General features: G+C 40.9%; 1 non-coding gene and 1 pseudogene across 1 annotated transcript; both read left to right on the forward strand.

Moving 5' to 3' along the window:
- The first annotated feature begins 236 nt into the window (after positions 1–236).
- Positions 237–343, forward strand: LOC114226073 (U6 spliceosomal RNA). Its single transcript, XR_003612666.1, has one exon. It is a non-coding gene; the product is annotated as a U6 spliceosomal RNA (small nuclear RNA).
- An 11,251-nt stretch (positions 344–11,594) lies between these two features.
- LOC114222788 (heterogeneous nuclear ribonucleoprotein D-like pseudogene) lies at positions 11,595–12,351 on the forward strand (annotated as a pseudogene).
- The last annotated feature ends 6,745 nt before the right edge of the window (positions 12,352–19,096 follow it).

Consider the following 19,096-nt stretch of genomic DNA (forward strand, 5'->3'; position numbering starts at 1 on the left):
TATATCAGATCTTGCATTCAGAGGAAAGGCCTGTCAGCACACTCACACAAAAGCAGATAAAATCTAAGCCACTTACTTATAAAAATTGGCCTAGTTCTTCATTTGTAAAAGAAAAGTATAACACAGGATCACCAGACATGAAGGAAAACGAACATCATGTGAGACAAAGAGACAGACCTGACCTGAAAGAAAACAAGATCAGAATAAAATTTTCATCTTAAGAGAAAGGGGATGGTGTGCTTGCTTTGGCAGCACATATACTAAAATTGGAATGATACAGAGAAGATTAGCATGGCCCCTGTGCAAGGATGACACGCAAATTCGCGAAGTGTTCCACATTTTTTCCAAAGAAGACATCCAAATGGCCAACAGACACAGGGAAAAGTGCTCAACATCTCTCAGCATCAGGGAAATCCAAATCAAAACCTCAATGACATATCACCTCACACCTGTCAGAATGGCTAAAATTAACAAGTCAGGAAACAACAGATGTTTATGAGGATGCAGAGAAAGGGGAACCCTCCTACACTGTTGGTGGGAATGCAAGCTGGTGCAGCCACTCTGGAAAACAGTATGGAGGTTCCTCAAAAAGGTGAAAATAGAGCTACCATACGATCCAGCAATTGCACTACTGGGTATTTACCCCAAAGATACAAATGTAGGGATCCGAAGGCGTACGTGCACCCCAACCAATGTTCCTAGCAGCAATGTCCACAATAGCCAAACTGTGGAAAGAGCCAAGATGCCCATCGACAGATGAATGGATAAAGAAGATGTGGTATATATACACAATGGAATATTATGCAGCCATCAAAAGGAATGAGATCTTGCCATTTGCAATGACGTGGATGGAACTGGAGGGTATTATGCAGAGCAAAATAAGTCAGTCAGAGAAAGACATGTATCATATGACCTCACTGATATGAGGAATTCTTAATCTCAAGAAACAAACTGAGGGTTGCTGGAGTGGTGGGGGGTGGGAGGGATGGGGTGGCTGGGTGATAGACATTGGGGAGGGTATGTGCTATGGTGAGCGCTGTGAATTGTGCAAAACTGTTGAATCACAGATCTGTACCTCTGAAACAAATAATACATTATATGTTAAAAAGAAGAAGAAGAAGGCAGAGGAGGAGGAGAAGAAGATAGCAGGAAGGGAAGAATGAAGGGGGGGAATCAGAGGGGGAGACGAACCATGAGAGACGATGGACTCTGAGAAACAAACCGAGGGTTCTAGAGGGGAGGGACGTGGGAGGATGGGTTAGCCTGGTGATGGGTATTAAAGAGGGCACGTTCTGCATGAAGCACTGGGTGTTATATGCAAACAATGAATCATGGAATACTACATCAAAAACTAATGATGTAATGTACGGTGATTAACATAATAAAAAAAGGGAAAGGGGGTGGTGGTTCATTTGGTATATTCAGAAATATTTGGGAATATTTTGCCTACATACTGCAAGAGCATTCAGAAGTTAAGAGTTACTGGAAAATAAAATTCCAGCATCAAACTTCATTCACCACCGAATCTCAGCACTTAAAATAATGCTTGGATGGTAGGAACTCAACTCCCTAAAATCTTTGTAGAATGAATGATCAATGGAACCTACACACAACATTTACCACATTAACCATTTGCAAGTGACCAATTCCACAGCATTTAGTACATTCTCAATGTTGTGCAACCACCTCAACTGTCTAGCTCCAAAACTTACTTTTGTCACCCCAAATGCAAACCTCCATTAAGCAGTCACTCCCTGTTTCCCTTTCCCCACTCTGGTAAATGCTAACCTACTTCCTGACCCTACAGATGTGCTTATTCTGGCTATTTCATATAAATGGAATCCTACAAGATATGACCTTCCGTGTCTTTCACTTAGCATGTTTTCAAGGTTCAGCCATGTTGTAGCATGTATCAGTATGTCATTCCTTTTCATAGCTGAATACTATTTCATTGAATGGGGATACTACATTTTGTTTATCTGTTTGTCTGTTGGTGGACACTGGGTTGCTGCACTTACACACACCATTTTCTTCCACTGCCCCCACTGTCTCCCTACCCAGCCATCTCTATCTCAGCTGGTGCCACCACCACTTACCTGGTTGTTGAGGCACCAAAACTAGGAATCATCCTTGATCCTCTCCTCCCCTTAGCCACACCCCACTGTGACACCCAAACCAACAGCAAGTCCTGTTCTATCATCCAGATGCACCCCGATTTTGGTCACATTCGCCACTTCTCCACCTACCACCTAACCCAACCTACTGTCCCTCCGATCACAACTAAATGTCTTTTTGCTTCCTTTCTCCCACCCACCCCATTTATTTCCCCACAATAATTAAAATTATCTTTTATAAGTATGAATCAGACCATGCCACATCAGTGCTGAAGACCCTTCTGTGGCTTCCCATTACAATGTAACAAAATCTAGATGTCCTGCTATAAGCAACAAGGCCAGCATGATCTAATCCCTGCCGACCTCTCTAAGCATCAATCCTACACTCTCCAGCCATGCTGGCCCATCTCTGAGTCTCTCCCACACCAACCACTTTCCTGACCCAAGGCCTTCACACTCCCTGAGCTTCTACCTAGGACATACCTTCCCCTCCAATTTTGCTTGGCTTCCTCCTTCTCATCATGCAAGTTACCTCTGCAAAGAGGTTTCCCCTGACTCTCCATGTGAACTAGAGCCCTCATCCTTAGTCTCTCTCTGACCCCGTATCTTCCTGGGTTTTTCCTTTATGCAATTTAGAACCATATAAAATTACATTATTTTTCTATTTATTATCTGTCTCCCTCTCCCCAAGAATGTAAGCTTCAAGAAAGTAGGTATTTTGCCTTCAGCCAAATCCCAAGAGCCTCGAGCAGTACCTAAAATATATGAGGCATTCAGTAAATACTTGTTGCTTGAATAATGAATGCATTGCATTATATACACACATAGAAAGAGGACTCTGTGCTCAATAAACAGAATATCCATTCTTTTCAAATGTCCTTGAACATTTACATGAATAGGCCATGAAGTGCTCTTCAACCATGTTAGTAAGAGCATAAATTAGTGTAAGTTTTCTGATGCATAATTTGATAATGTCTATCCAATTCTAAAATGCAAACCTCCTCTGAACCTGTACCATGTTTTGGCGTCCTTGTGATAAGTCAAGTGATCCTCTATTTCTGGGCTGTATTCTGTTCTATTTATCCATTGTCTATTTGATCACTTTCAATGATGATATGGATGTTCATATGGATCTGAGGAAATTTTACTTTCCACAGTATTATTTTTTTCTATTAATCTATGTCCTAGAACTGATTACTCTATATAACAATGGATATAGTAAAGATTTTAATACTACGGTAATACAGGAAACACTTTTGGTTGTGGCAGGAAGAATTTCACCATCTTTAGAAGAATATTCTGGGACATTGTCCTCCTGGACCTTGGTGTATGTCTGAAGGGGGAAGTAAGATTTTTTTTTAATTAAAGGAACTGCCACTTTGCCTTTTTATATGGTTATCAAATATTCTTTTCCCCTCCCAAAGTTCCTGAAGCACACTGAAATGATACATGTTGCAAATGACTGAAAAGGCCACATGTTTTGAATAGCCCTCAGGTATTAGAAATGAAAAATCTTATAAAATCAACTACTATTGGTTTGAGAAATTGTCACTTTGGTCCATGGTGCTGAAGCAACTGGATATCCACGTGGAAATGTAAATGAGACAAAACTTAAACTCTTTGTTACATGAAGTACTCTAGCACAGTACACTTTTATTTGTCCATTATGCAAACAGGAAGAGCAGAGAGCCAAGGATCCTCTCCTGATTTGACAGAATAACTCTGACAATGTTTATACTACTTGGGAACATAAGTGTTGACTAGAACATTAGCACGAGGGCAACAAATAAGACCATTTTAACAAGTCTTAGCAAGTAACACAGAATTACAAGTGTCATTAAAAGTTATGTTCACATAACTTGGCAACAATTTCTAAGATGTCTAGCATCTACAAGACTCCTTTGTTCAAATGACAATTCCAATAATAGATTTGTATTAGAGAGGACAGAATGAGCTGATAACAATTGTGAATATTTTTGCAAGATTCATATCACATAGGAAACAAGACAAATGTCCTTGTGAGAGTTCACATTTAACACCGTATCTCATTGGCTCCTTTGACCAAGTTTTAACATAAGGAAGGTCATCTCTCCCTTTGCTGCAGCAGAGAAGAAACATCTTTTCATCTCTTTGTTAGTTTTTAAAAAATTATGAAGTACTGTATTTCCAGAGCCAGGCTCTGAAATTTCATTAGTAAGCATTAAAAGCAGAGCACAGACCTGTGGAATTCAGTTTCACTATGGAAAAATGAATTGTTAGGATTTGACTTGATACCAGTGAAATAGGAACAATTTATCTTCCACATCACAAAATAACAAGAGTAAAATTAACATCAGACTTCTCTTCAGCAACCCAGGTACTAAAACACAAGTATTTTTTGTAACATGGTTATAAACTAGAATATTGTACCTAGCCAAACACAATTAAGTGTGAAGATGGAAAAAAGACATTTTCAGGCATGCGAGGACTTGGAACAATTACCTGTTATGTTCTTATTTTTGGAAAGTTGCTTGAAAATATTCTGCAAAACAAGGACAAAAGAAAGGGGAAGATCAGGAAATAGAGAAATAAGCCCGAAGAGCAAGAAAGGGAAGTTCCAATATAACTTGTTGTGGAGCAAGATGAAAGCAGTCATCGGGATGCCTGGGTGGCTTAGCTGGTTAAGCATCTGCCTTGGGCTCAGGTCATGATCCCAGGGTCCTGGGATCGAGTCCCGCATCAGGCTCCTTGCTCAGCGGGGGAGTCTGCTTCTCCCTCAGCCTGCCACTCCCCCTGCTTGTGCACACTCTCTATGTCTCTCTCTCTCTCTCTGACAAATAAATAAAGTCTTAAAAAAAAAAAAAGATGAAAGCACAACCAGGAGATACTGGAGGAGACTGTGATGCTTATAGCCATGAGAGAGGCCATCAGGAAAAAAAAGGTGTGTGGAGGAAAGGAATGATCATAAGTGATAGGGTAACTATCATAAAGGCAAATGGCACAAGAGACCAAAAAAAAGAAAAAAAGGAAAAAAGGCAAATAGAAATACCAGGAAACAAACCCACACAGTTTTTTAAAAAAAGGAAATGAAAGTTCAGCTTGACTTTTGGTTCCAAAGTAAACAGAAGACCTGCCCTTTGGGATGAAAATCTAGCGCTGGAGTGTATATCCAACCGATAAAGTCCATGTAAATTTCAGAAGGCCTTCAAAGCTAGGCTCAGAGATTTAAGCCCATGGTCTGGTGAGCACAGACAGACATAGCTGGTTCTTGAGGAAAAGAATGAAAAGTTAAAGGCAGCATTTTAGTAATGTTAGCCTGGCAGTAAGAGAGGCAGGAAACCAAAGGATAAGTCTGTTGCAATTTTCCAGGCATGAAGTGAAGGAATAAACAGACAATAGAGAAGGAAAAGAACACATCAGAAAGGCATTTCAAAAGAGAACTACAGGACTCAGACACTCAGGAGTGGGCAAAGGGCGGAGATGGTCTGTGAACTGGAAAAAGGGTGATAGCTTTTCATTAGTACCGCTGTTTCTTTATTACACTCACATTTTTCCGCCTCCTCTTCTTCCTCCCTCCAAGTGAATATTAGGCTCCCTGATGGTGGAGCTTAAAGCTTGTGTTTGTTTCCTTGACACTGGCACTGACTGGGGCCTACAACGATGATCCCTCAGCTAGTGCTTGTGATGGTAAGTGTGGCTGGCGACGATGGTACGATGCCAATAGTGATAATCTTTCAATGCCTTAAGTATAAGGGCCACTGGAAATAAGAGTGACTTGAGGCATAAAATGGAATTAGAGCTTTGGTGGGATGTCAGCTCCCATTGGGAATTGGAAGAAAACACTTTTTGAAAATATTGCTGCTACTTCTTTAATGAAATGTATTTATTTTCCCCTTCTTTAGCATCTTTTACTTAATTCCATCTATACCTATGCAAAATTAAAACCAAGCAGTATTGGGTGATCTGATTACTAGCAAAGAAACTAATTTCCAAATTCTTCTTTCAAAGCTTTTTTTGATTGAAAACAAACAGACTTTTTTAGAAAGCAGGGCTATTTAAACAGACTCTGTCCTGAGAGTTCAGGCCTTCTATACCTTGTTTTGTTGTTTCTGAAAATTAAAAAAAAAAAAAGTTATTTTCAAAGAAAGCACTAGGTGGCACTTGTGACGTATTCAATAGTTACCTCAGATGCTTTTTGGAAAAGGTTTGGTAGGGGGGAAAATGCAATAAATATTAAAACGGGAAAATCTTCATTACAATAATGAAGATCCGTATCTTATGATTGTGTTTACTATGTTACTATGTATGAGTAATATCTTTATGCAGTGTTTGCATTTAAAATCTAGGTTGCACTTCCTTATAAAAACTGCAAGAGGGGAACTAACATTTCTATAACATGTGAAAACCACATCACTAAAATAATAAATAAAAAAGTAATGTTTGATTTGCAGAAAGATTGACTATATGTGTTCTTTTAAATAGCCAGTTCCTCTATTCTATTTAAAATTTAAAACATTTCAGTTTTGGGGGTCTCTGGCTGCCTCAGTTGGTAGACTGTGTAATTCTTTTTTCTTTTTTTAAGGGTCTTTATTTTTAAATTTTTTTTAAATTTTTAATTTTTTTAAAGATTTGATTTATTTATTTGACAGAGAGATAGCGAGAGAGGGAACACAAGCCAGGGGAGTGGAAGAGGGAGAAGCAGACTCCCCACTGAGCAGGGAGCCCGATGTGGGGCTCGATCCCAGGACCCCGGGATCCTGACCTGAGCTGAAGGCAGACAGACACTTAACCAACTGAACTACCCAAGCACCCCGACCATATAATTCTTGATCTTACTATGAGTTCAAGACCCACACTGGGTCTAGGCCTTACTTAAAAAAAAAAAAACAACAACTTTAAACTTAAACATTTCAACTTGTAAAAATAAATCTATTTTATAAAATAAAGGTTTCCAAGGCCCAATATTATATAAAGCAAGATAAATTATTAATTTTTAAAAAGATACCACAGCTTAAATTATTTTGAGTAATATTAACAACAACAAAAAAAAGAAATGGAAAGCAGATGTCTCAGTATATTTTTACCATCTTTAAAGTGAAAACATAATGACTTTAAGCAAGTGTATCCTCTTTTCTGGCATTTGGTTAGGCAGTTCCTATTCGGCAAGTTGCTTAATTATCTCATGACTGCACTTTAATATGGAGAGACTGCAAGCTCTTTTAACAGAAATGCAGGTTGAGAAGGTATTATTTCAAGTAGAAAATATTATTGCCAAATGCCATGGCAACCGTAGCCTGTGGGCCCTGTCATATTATTGCATCTTTCCTCTACCTATTGTCTGGGCCTTCACGGTAACCATTGTATGGATTAGGTTCACTCATGGCTCCATCTCACTTTTCTACCTTTGTTCTCCTCCGTCTCATCTTCACTTATTTTGAATGTATTTTTTTCTTGCTTTACTTTTGTGGGATAATTTAACACAATAAAGTCCTTTTGGAACAGGTGGGTTATAAATAAGTTAATAAAACTGCTAATATGCTGTCTTTTAATCACACTAATTTGTAGGGCTGGGATGAAACTGACATTTTGAAGGTAGTATCTCATGTAGTAGTAAACTCATCATGTCAGAACTCAGAGCTAAATATGCAAAATTGCACCAGTACCAAAAAGATCTTGGATCTTAGCTTAACAATTGAGTTTCTTTGGTTGAGAATGATAGGAATGGATTCTGGCTAGCCAGGAACTCACAGGATAGATGGGAGGCTGGCAGGCCAGGCCTGGACACAAAACAGGAATGACGACAGCTCCTGGAGTCCAGGCAACAAGAACTATTTCGAGATCTTTTCAAGGTGCTGCTATTCCAATGTATGCACTCCCTTTACTTCCCATCCCTGTGTACCTCTACTCAAGATTAAAAGTTCCAAAAGTGCAGGGGCACCTGGTGGCTCACCTGGTTAAGCTTCTGCCTTTGGCTCAGGTCATGATCCTGGGATCCTAGGATCGAGCCCCACATCGGGCTCCCTGCTCAGCAGCGGGTCTGCTTCTCCCTCTCCTTCTGCCCATCTTCCCCGCTCATTCTCTCTCTCTCTCAAATAAATAAAATCTTTAAAAAAAAAAGGTTCCAAGAGTCCAGATTGCCTAATGTGCCCTGTGCATTCACAGATTTCTAGTGCTAAAATCAAGGGAAATTTACTATGGAGTAAAAGCATAACTTGAAAGGTTATTAAAATATAAAGAAATATAAATTTGAAAAAATAAAACATCCCAGGAGTCTAGCTGTCTTCCCTTTTGTTTGTCACATGTGGCTCCTTAGTTGCGGTGAGGTGAGGAACATTAATTTACATCCTTACCAAGATTGCCAATAGAGGGAGAGACAAAAATTCCCCAATAGGAAACTGGGATGTTCCTGGTAAGGGAGGTGATTGCTGGTTACCAACAAACAACCCATGTGCACTATACTACAGCAAAAGTACACTCTTAGTTTCTGTATTGTACTGTAAATCCCTGAGGAATAGGGTCCCCCCAAAATTCATGTCCATGCAGAACCTCAGAATGTGACCTTATTTGGAAACAGGATCACTGTGGATGTAAATAGTTGAGAATCAAGATGAGCCCTTCCTAGATTAGGGTAGTTCCTAAATCCAGTGAGAGTGTCCATATAAGAGGCAGAAGAAAACAGAGAAGATGGAAGAGAGAAGAAGGTGATGCGAAGATGGAAGCAGAGACTGGAGTGCTGTATCTACAAGTCACAGAATGTCAAGGATTGCCAGCAAACACCAGAAGCTAGGAGACAGGCATTGATGGTTTCTCCTTCAGAGCCTCCAGAAGGAATCAACCCTGCCAATACTTTGATTTTGGACTTCTGTCTCCCAAATAGTGAAAGACTACATTTCCCAAATAGTGAAAGAATACATTTTTGTTGTTTTAAGCCATTCAGTTTGTGGTAATTTGTTATGGTAGCCCTAGGAAACTAATATAATCCCTAAGAACAGTTTCTTTGTACAAAACCCTAAGTGGTAATACCATGAAAGAAGGTGGTTAGTAAATGCATTTTTATGGAAATGAATAAAAGTTCTCTTTTGCTATTTCAAAAGGAAATAAATCTATGAATGGTTTTGTTTATTTATTCTACAAAGAGCTACTGAATACCTCTTATGCATTGGGCATTGCTCTAGGGGCTGGAAATATAGTGGTGAACAAATGAGGTAAACTCAACGGAGCTCACATTTAGAGGAGAAACAGTTAAACAAGTAAACAAGACATAGTCTGTTGAGTCAGAGCTATGAAGAAGGTGAAACTGGATGATGTGATCCAAAGTGACACACAGGAAGCTGGAGGCAGTATAGATTGGGTGGTCAGGCAAGGAGAAGAGAACTGAGAGCAGAATTATGAGAAACCAGAGGAAATGAGAGAAATGGGAGCTGAGTGATCACTGCCAAGTGAGAGGGGAGGGATGGGGAGATTTAGGCACAGGCAGATCACAACTTCTATTCCGAGATATGTCATGCAGGTAGAAGAGTTTAAGTAGGAGCATAACATCACCTGATTTAAACATTTAAAGTCAGTGTGTTCACTGTGTGGGGAGAAGATCGTAGCGGGCCAGAAGGAGCAAGGGGCACTTGGGAAACTATAGCATTAGGCTGGATGGGAGTAGGTGGAGCTGGATCAGGGTGGTATTGTGGGGGTACAAAGAAGTGGACTAATTCTGGCTATGAGGTAGTTTGACAGGACTACTAAGTATTACTTAAGTGCCTTCTTGTCCAGCATTGCTTGAAATTCTGTAAGGGCTACAAAAATATATTGTATTACCAAGAATCTCAAAGCCAAGAGTTTTGCATTTAATGGGGCAGATAAGACATATACATATATTTGTAAAACATATGTAGACTCAAAATGCATTATAGTGTGATAGAAATAATACATATAGGAAAGAAGGCTCCAGAGTGGGTAGAGGTAACATGGAAAACTTCATAAACTTGAGATGAGCCTTCAAAGATATGTTAAGATTGAAGAAGACCATTCCAGGTTGGATAAAGCATGAACAAATAAAAAAAAGTAGAGGTTGAATGTGCACTGTTTGCAGTAGGTGAATAAACTAACCTGATTGGATTAGAGAGTTTGTATACAGTGCATTATGCCAGTTAAATTATATCAGTAAAGTGAGGATAGACAATATAGGGCTTTGAAATCCAGAATGAGTTTAGATTTAATCTTCTAGGCCAGGGGTCAGCAAACTTTTTCTGAGAGGGCCAAATAATAAATATTTTAGGTTCTGCAGGTCATATGGTCTCTGTTACAACTACTCAACTCTTCCACCGTAGTCTGAAAGCAGTCATAGATAATACTTTTTAAATGAGTATGGCTGTGTTTCAATAAACTTTCTTTATAAAAACAGGTGCCAGGCCAGATTTGGTCCTTGGATTACAGCAGCAGAGCAATAAAATAAAAATGTTGTTTTATGAATTTTTGAAGTAACCATGTGAAAGGGTAGGGAGCATTTCTTTGTCACTTAGCATCCATTTCCCCCATCCTCCTTCTTCATAGTTTCCATACTTTCAGTTAGATGTCATCTTCTCTCACATGTTTAGGGAGAAGCCAGTTGCACTTCTAGCTCTAGGAATGGCCTCAGATTGGTTTAAATTCATCAGGTCATCCCGTTCCCCATTCCTCAAGGGTCAGTTCATGTAACCCACACCTAAGCCACATAGTGCATGCCATTTCTGGGGCATGGAGTGTGGTTCAGGAAGGACATCTGAACTAAATTTTTCCAGTAACATGCAATGTATCCTTTATAGTAATGGGGCTTCTAGAAAAGCAGCCTTCTGACTTCTCTGGAAGAGCCAAGAAAAGGACACTCTCTTCCTTTCTGGGCAGGGTGGTATATAGACATAAAGCTTGGATTTCTGGATTTGGTTTGTTTGTTTTTTGTTTTTTTGTCTTTTTAAGAGAAGCCAAGTTTGGAGCGATGCTGACAAAACTGAGGGCAGAACAGAGAAAGGTAAAGAAGTCAGGTCTTTGATGACATGGTTGGACTCCTACCTTGGCCTTTTTAGTTTTATTAGCCAATACAACACTTTCATTGCTTAAATCTGTCTTGAGTTTTCTGTTACTTGAGATTAAAAGCAGGAGTGCCTGGGTGGCTCAGTAGGTTAAGCATCTGACTCTTGATCTTAGCTCTGGTCTTGATCTCAGGGTCAGGAGTTCAAGCCCCATGTTGGGCACGCCCAGCATGGAGCCTAAAAGGTATTCCACTGTCACAGAAAAATAATATGGGATGGGAAGATACTTAAAGGAGTTAGATTAGATGGAAGACTAAGCAGGAAGTGGTAAGGTACAAGGTGGCAGTGAGAAGAAGGTCATTGAAAAAAGAGAATTAATATGTGAGGCTAGCTCATCTGCTTACAATTTAAATCCAGATCCACACAATGCTCTACCACCACTACTGCCAGGACTGGACTGCACTCTAGCAGCCCCCCACCCCCCACCCCCTACCCCCACCCTCCCACCTACAACTCCACCACCATGGAGGACACAAACAAGTATAGCAACATAGAGGAATTCGCAGAGGGATCCAAGATCAATGTGAGGGAAAATCAGCAGGATGATGGGTTTTGGAACTGAAAGAACACAAACTGGATGGCAAATTGATAGACCCCCAAAAGGGTCAAAGCTTTAAAAGGGAAAGAACCCCCAAACAGGTTTTTGTGGGTGGACTGAGCCCAAATACTTCTGAAGAACAAATTAAAGAATATTTGGGAGCCTTTTGGGGAGATTGAAAATATTGAACTTCCCATGGATACAAAAACAAATGAAAGAAGAGGATTTTGTTTCATCACATAAACAGACGAAGAGCCAGTAAAGACATTGTTAGAGAGCAGATTGTCAACAAATTGGTTCTGGGAAGTGTGAAACCAAAGTTGCACAACCCAAAGTGGTATACAGGCAGCAACAGCAACAACAAAAAGGAGGAAGAGGTTCTGCAGCTGGTGGACCAGGTGGTAGTAGGGGTTGTGGATGAGATCAGGGCCAAAACTGGAACCAAGGATTCAATAACTATTATGATCAAGGATATGGAAATTGCAATAGTGCCTATTGTGGTGATCAAAACTATAGTGGCTATCGCGGCTATGATTATAGTAGGTATAACTATGGGAACTATGGATGTGGACAGGGATATGCAGACTACAGTGGCCAACAGAGCACTTATGGCAAGGCATCTAGAGGGGGTAGCAGTCACCAAAATAATTACCAGCCATAGGAGGATGCTGGAGAAAACAGTGGGAACTTTATTGCAGGCTGTGTGTCACCTTGACCACATCTATGTTTGGGGGTCGCACATTGCAGGCAGAGCGCAAGGCATACACCAGAAAATGCTGTCCTGTGGAGGAGATTGTAAAGTAAGCCATCTTGCAAGATGACATTGAAGACTGGTCTTTTGTTGATCTAAGATGATTATTTTGTAAAAGACTTTCTAGTGTACAAGACACAACTGTGTCCAACTGTATATAGCCACCAATTAGTTTTCTTTTTTTTTACTTTGTCTTTTGCTAAATGTGTTATGACAAATACTATTTATTTGTATAACATGATTTCATGTTAAACCTCAAATAAATGCTTCCTTATGTGGAAAAAAAAATGTGAGGCTAATCTATATTGATTTGACCAGAATTCCCATATAGAGTAAAAGGCTAAGGGCAAAAAATTGAGGAATATAGGAAGTGAGGAGTTTGAGCCCACCCACAGAAAAGACATGTAAAAGATAAGGTTAAAGGTTAAAGAGACATTTATTTGAATCCTCAGCCTAACCACAGTCCAAAAGACGGTATCATCCTAAAAACAGAAGATGTAAAGCAACAAGTATTTAAAACCTATAAAGTGCTCACCACAAAAGTTACAATCAGGGTCTACAAAACAGTGTGTAAAACTATAAGTATGGTGAAAAGAAAAAAAAATCTGCAAAATAGGATAAATTAATGGGAACTTTTGGGTTCTATCTTGGAATGGAAGAGGGGTCAGATTAAGAACCAAAGGCAAGAAGGATAGGGTGACTGAATGACAGATTGGAAACTCTCATTACAAGGGGTAGGACTGATCAAGCCATTCCACTTATTCATATTTTCATACCTTTCATACATAGTAGGGCACATTCTGTCAATAGAACATGCATTGACATGTAACTCCTGTAAGTCCCAATAGAGTAAACAAGGCAAATAGATGAGAACCGCTGGAAGAAAGAGGCTCAGCAACAATTCACACAGAATCACTGAATCTTCATATTTTAGTAGTGAAAAGATAAATAAAACACTTCTGGGTTTCCAGTACAGCTTGTAAGAGGTTGAAAGTTGGGGCACCTGGGTGGCTCAGTTGGTTAAGCATCTGCCTTTGGCTCAGGTCAGATCTCAGGGTTCTGGGATCAAGTCCCACATCTGGCTCCCTGCTCAGCAAGGAGCCTGCTTCTCTCTCTCCGTCTGCCTCTCCCCCATGCTCACCCATACTCTCTCTTTCTCAAATAAATAAATAAAATCTTTAAAAAAAAGAAGCTGAAAGTTGTCACTCCCAGTTAACAACAAATAAAAAAATGAACAAACTGAAAAATCAACAATTCTTCTCAGATCCAAAAGAGAACTGAGGTCGCAGGGCAAAATGTTGCTCCCCAAATTGGAGAGACCAACAGCAAATACAGAGAATGACAACTTACCGGAGCAACAAACTCTGTGGAAACCAGTAACAGGAAAGGGAAACCTGAACTATAATTTATGAATTGGTGGGCACTCAGTGTGGATAACTCTGAGAGTTAAAAATTCCAGGGGGACCCAGTCATTGGAGGCTCCCACACATTTGTGAGTTTTAACTCCTGGATCTCTATCACATTCTCACAGTGACTATCAGAGAAAAATCAATACCCCTCCTTCTCCACCATGTTTTTGGCAGAGGAAGGGGAAAAGGAACCACTTAAAAATATACCAGAGCATTCTGTTCTTAACAAGGTCTGTCTTTAGAAGGTACTATTTAATCACAGCCTCACCTGCTGGGGTTTTATCAGAGCCTAAATAGCCTGGAGGAAGGGAAAGACCCACCTCCAGCCCCCTCTAGCCATCCTGTTTCACTTAAGGGTATAGAGGAAGGAGGACTGAGAAGCACATTTGAGTTCACAGTCCAAAGGCACAGGGACACTAAACGAACTAAAAGAGACCAGATCACAGGATTATAAAACACTTCCCTTCCCCTCCACCTTATCATCACATTACTAAAGGTCTACAAATATTTATAGCAGTTCCTTTTACCTTGTACATCATGCCCCAGCTACCAAGAAAAAATTACAAGGTACACTAAAAAGTAAAAAAAGTAAGTGGAAGAGACAGAAAGAGTCTCAGAACCAGGCTCAGATACAGAAGGGATGTTGGAATTATCAGATCAGGAATTTAAAATAGCTATCATTAATATGCTAAGGGCTCTGATAAGTAGAGAGCATGCAAGAACAGATGGGCAATGTAATCAGAGAGATGGAAATTCTAGAAAAGCACCAAAAAGAAATGCTAGAGATAAGAAATATTGTAACAAAAATGAATAATGCCTTTGTTGGACTTATTAGTAGCCTGGGCACAGCTGAAAAGAGAATGTCTGAGTTTAAAGATATTTCAGTAGAAACCTCCAAAACTGAAAAGCAAAGGGAAAAAAGACTGAAAAAAAAAATAAAAAGAACAAAATATCCAAGAACTGGGCACAAAAGATGTAACATGCATAATGGGAACACTAGAAGAAATGAACAGAAGAAATATTTGAAACCATAATGACTAAGAATTTGCCCCAAATTAATGTCAGATACCAATTCACAGATCCAGGATGATCAGAGATTACCAAACAGGATAAATTCCCCCAAAAAACTACACCTAGTTATATCATTTTCAAACTACAGAAAATCCTGAAAAGCCAGAGGATAAAAATATGTTACCCACAGAGGAGCAAAGATAAGAATGACATCTGACTTCTCTTCAGAAACCATGCAAGTAAGAAGAGAATGGAGTGAAATGTTTAAAGCATTGACAGAAAAACCCACCATCTTAAAATTCCGTAGCCTACAAAATTATCCTTCACAAACGAAGAAATACTTTCTCAGACAAACAAAAATTAAAGGAATTCATTGCCAGTAGACCTGCCTTGCAAGAAAATTTAAAAGAGGTTTTATAGAGAGAAGGAAAATGATATATGTCAGACACTTTATCTATATAAAGAAAGGAAGAGCACTGGAGAAGTGAAGGCAAAATAAAATTTTTTATTCTTCTTCTTACTGATGTAACAGATAACAGTTTGTTCACAATAATAACAACACTGGAGGGGCGCCTGGGTGGCTCAGTCAGTTAAGTGTCTGCCTTTGGCTCAGGTCATGATCCCAAGATCCTGGGATTGAGCCCTGTACAGGGCTCCCTGCTCAGTGGGGTATCTGCTTCTCCCTCTGCCTTTCCCCATTGCTTGTGTCCTCTCTCTCTCTCTCTCTCAAATAAATAAATACATTAAAAATAATAACAACACTGGATTTGACTATATATGCTTATATACATATGTATATATGTATACTTATATATAAGTAAAATGAATGGCAAGAATGATACAAGGGACAGGAGGAAGAAATTAGGATTATTTTGTTATGATAAAGTATTGCACTACCCATGAAAAGGTAGAGTATTATCTGAAAGTAGACCTGGATCAGTTGTAAATGTATACTGCAAATTCTAAGGCAAACACTGAAAAAGAAAGCAAAATAGAAGTATAACTGATATGCTAAGAAAGGAGTGAAAATGGAATCATAAAACAGCTAAAGCTACAAAATGCAGAAAAGGGGTAACAAATAGAAAATAGTAACAAATGTGGTAGCTATTAATCCAACTATATCAATAATCACTTTGAATGTCAACAGTCTGATGCACCAATTAAAAGACAGAGATTGTCAGAGTGGATCAAAAAACATGACCCAGGAGGGGAGTGATGGCAGCAAAATGGCAGTATAGGAATTTCCAGCACTCATTTCCTCCCAAAAGCATCAATCTGGACAGTTACTCATGTATGAAAATACCTTTGCAAGAGCTGAGGATTCCAGGTGATAGAAAACAGAATCTGGGTGAAGCATAGACATAGGAAAAGATGCATTGAGGATGACAGAAAATAGATTTACATTATTCCCATCACCCATGCTCTAAGCCTGGACAGCCTAGGCCAAGAGACAGACCCTCCCCATAGCAAAAGGTGAGTGAAATGACTACATGATTTCACTCTGGATCCCAGAGACACCTAGGCCCAGGCCCAGCAAACCCCTGCAGCCTTAGGTGGCTCTCTACAGGCTCCCACAAACCCAAGTCCCCAGATCACTCCAGCACCTTTATGCTCCAGCAGCCCCAGGGGACTCCCTTGGCTCTAGACTCCCAGGGGGGATCCTATAAACCCAGGCCCCTGGCTCATCTGGGTGCTACCCAGCTCCAGTGGCCCCAGAGGGCTTCTATGGCCCTAGGCTACTAGAAGGATACAGAGAACACAGACTCTTGGCACATTCCAGTACTAGCCACTGCCCATGGCCCTAGGTAGTTCCTGTGGCCCCTAGCGCCCCAATAGTTCCCACAAACACAGGTGGGCACCCAGAAACCCAGACTCTTGGCTGGGCCCAGTACCAGGCTGACTACCACAGTCCCAGGCTTTCAGCTTACCCCAGCACCAGGCCAGCTCCTCTGGCCCCAGGCCCCTTGACAACCCCAGTGTCATGCTGGCCCCTGTGGATCTAGACTCTAGACAGCCTGCCACAGACCCAGGCTCCTAGCTCACCACATCACCAGGCTAGCCTCCAGGGTCCTAGCCTTAAGGCTGGCTCTAAAGACCCAGGCTCATGATCCATACCAGCACCAGTCTGGACCTGTAGACCTAACCTCCAGGCTGGTCCCCAAGACCCCAGGTGACAGGATGACTCCTGCGACCCTAGTACCAGGCTGGCCCTTGTGGCCCCAGCCTCTAGTCTGGCTCCATGAAATCAGGTTCCTGGTCCATCCCAGTTCTAGATCAGCCCCTGCAGACTCAGATGACAGGCCCACCCTAGTGATCCCTGGTAAATGGTTGGCCCCTATGGGCACAAAAAGTAACCAGTAAGGTAAACAGAAATAATCTCTCTAAATAAAACAATAGGTTGTTTTGTGTGTTTTTTTAAGATTTTATTTATTTATTTGTCAGAGAGAGAGAGAGTACAAGCAGGGGGAACGGCAGGCAAAGGGAGAAGCAGGCTCCCCGCTGAGCCAGGAGCCTGATGCAGGACTCGATCCTAGGACTCTGGGATCATGACCTGAGCTGAAGGCAGACGCTTAACTGACTGAGTCACCCAGGCACCCCACAGTAGGTTGTTTTACGTACACTTTCTGTGTCTGTGTATATATCCCTCTCTCTCTCTAGGTTTCTTATAAACACACTTCTGTTGAACACTGATTGTATACAGGGCACTGAGCTAAATGCTAAGGACCAAAAATAGGATTTTATAATCTAGTTGGGATTAGAACATTAGGAGTAATTATGCTCTTACAGGATGGTATTAATTCAGTTTGTGAATAATCTGTTTGTTGGTGTTCCTACAAAAAAATGTATGGTAGACTAAATAATGACCTTCCTAAAATGTCCTTTCTCTATTCCCAGAACCTGTGAACACGTTACCTTACATGACCAAAGAAACTTGGAAAAAAGTACACAAAGCAAATGTGTGATTAAGTGAAGGATATTGAGATGGGGAGGTTATTCTGGATTACCCAGGTGGATCCAATCTACTCATATGAATCCTTAAGAGTGAAGAACCTTCCCAAACTGTGGTCGGAAGGAGAATGTGACTACAGAAGAAAGGTCAGGGAGATGCAACATTGCTGATTTTGAAGTGGAGAAAGGGGGTCATAAGTCAAGGAATGTGGGCAGCCTCTAGAAGCTGGAAAGGCAAGGAGAGATTCTGCCCTAGAGCCTCCAGAAGAAACCGGCCCTGCTGACACCTTGACTTTAGCCAAAGGAGAAGGATTTTGGACTTCAGATCTCCAGTACTGTAAGATAATTAAGTCTGTATCATTTTAAGCCACTGAATGTGTGGTGACTTGTTACAGCAACAATAGAAAACTAAAATAACATGCATATTGTCCCTGATAGTGCAGGACCCAAAAAGTCCACCTAGGTGAATTTCCTTGCAAGAAGAACAGCATCTAGGGAGCCTCGATGAATGCCTCTCTCCCAGATCTGGGGAATTTCTGAGGAGGCAGAAGTTTCACTCACACTAAGACTCACCTGGGTCATGGGCACATCCTGACTTCTGGCATAGGATGGGGAGAGCTACTGAGGATGTCCCGATGGTATGGTGGTACCACTACTAAGAGATCTGGTCTGTACGCCCAGGACAGAATTGCAAACTCTAAGTGACTATAATACTTTTGGGGGCTCACAGAGAAACTGTAACTCAGGGGTTGGTCAGGTTGAGGTTTACCGGCAGAGAGAGAACACGAGGAGTGGTGATAGCTAAGCTGGGACTGTGGAGAAAGTGGAAATGAACTCCAGGCATACAATTCTTGAAGTTAAGCTAACTGGCTTCTGTAGGGACTTTGGTGACAGATGAGATCTCTGTGGCCTACGAGCTCCCCAGGCACAAACCCTGCTTTTGTGTAGAATGCTAACACCTGGGGGCTCTGTGGCATGGCACAGATGAGAGCCCATAAGCAGTGATTTTAGGAGAGAAGGGTACTTGGGGGGATCCCAGATGGCAAGGCCTCAGATTTGGGGGCTACCCAGGCAGAGAGAATTTGAAAGTGGCAGAAATTAAAGAATTGTCAGGCTGTGCCTTTTTACTGAGAAGGCAGAGTTGGGGAAAGGTCCGCAAAGTAGTGAGAAAGTAAAGAGCCATCTGCTTAGCCAGCCAAGGCAGCTGAACCTAACCTGTATGCTCTCCCTCCCATGCATAGGTCCATCTTATCCTGGCCAAGGTTACAGTGACAGCAGTAACACTT

This window comes from Eumetopias jubatus, unplaced genomic scaffold (assembly GCF_037043125.1).
Source record: "Eumetopias jubatus isolate StellerSeaLion01/CBP00866 unplaced genomic scaffold, mEumJub1_p1.0 scaffold_3, whole genome shotgun sequence".
In the NCBI taxonomy this organism is placed as follows: Eukaryota; Metazoa; Chordata; class Mammalia; order Carnivora; family Otariidae; genus Eumetopias; species Eumetopias jubatus.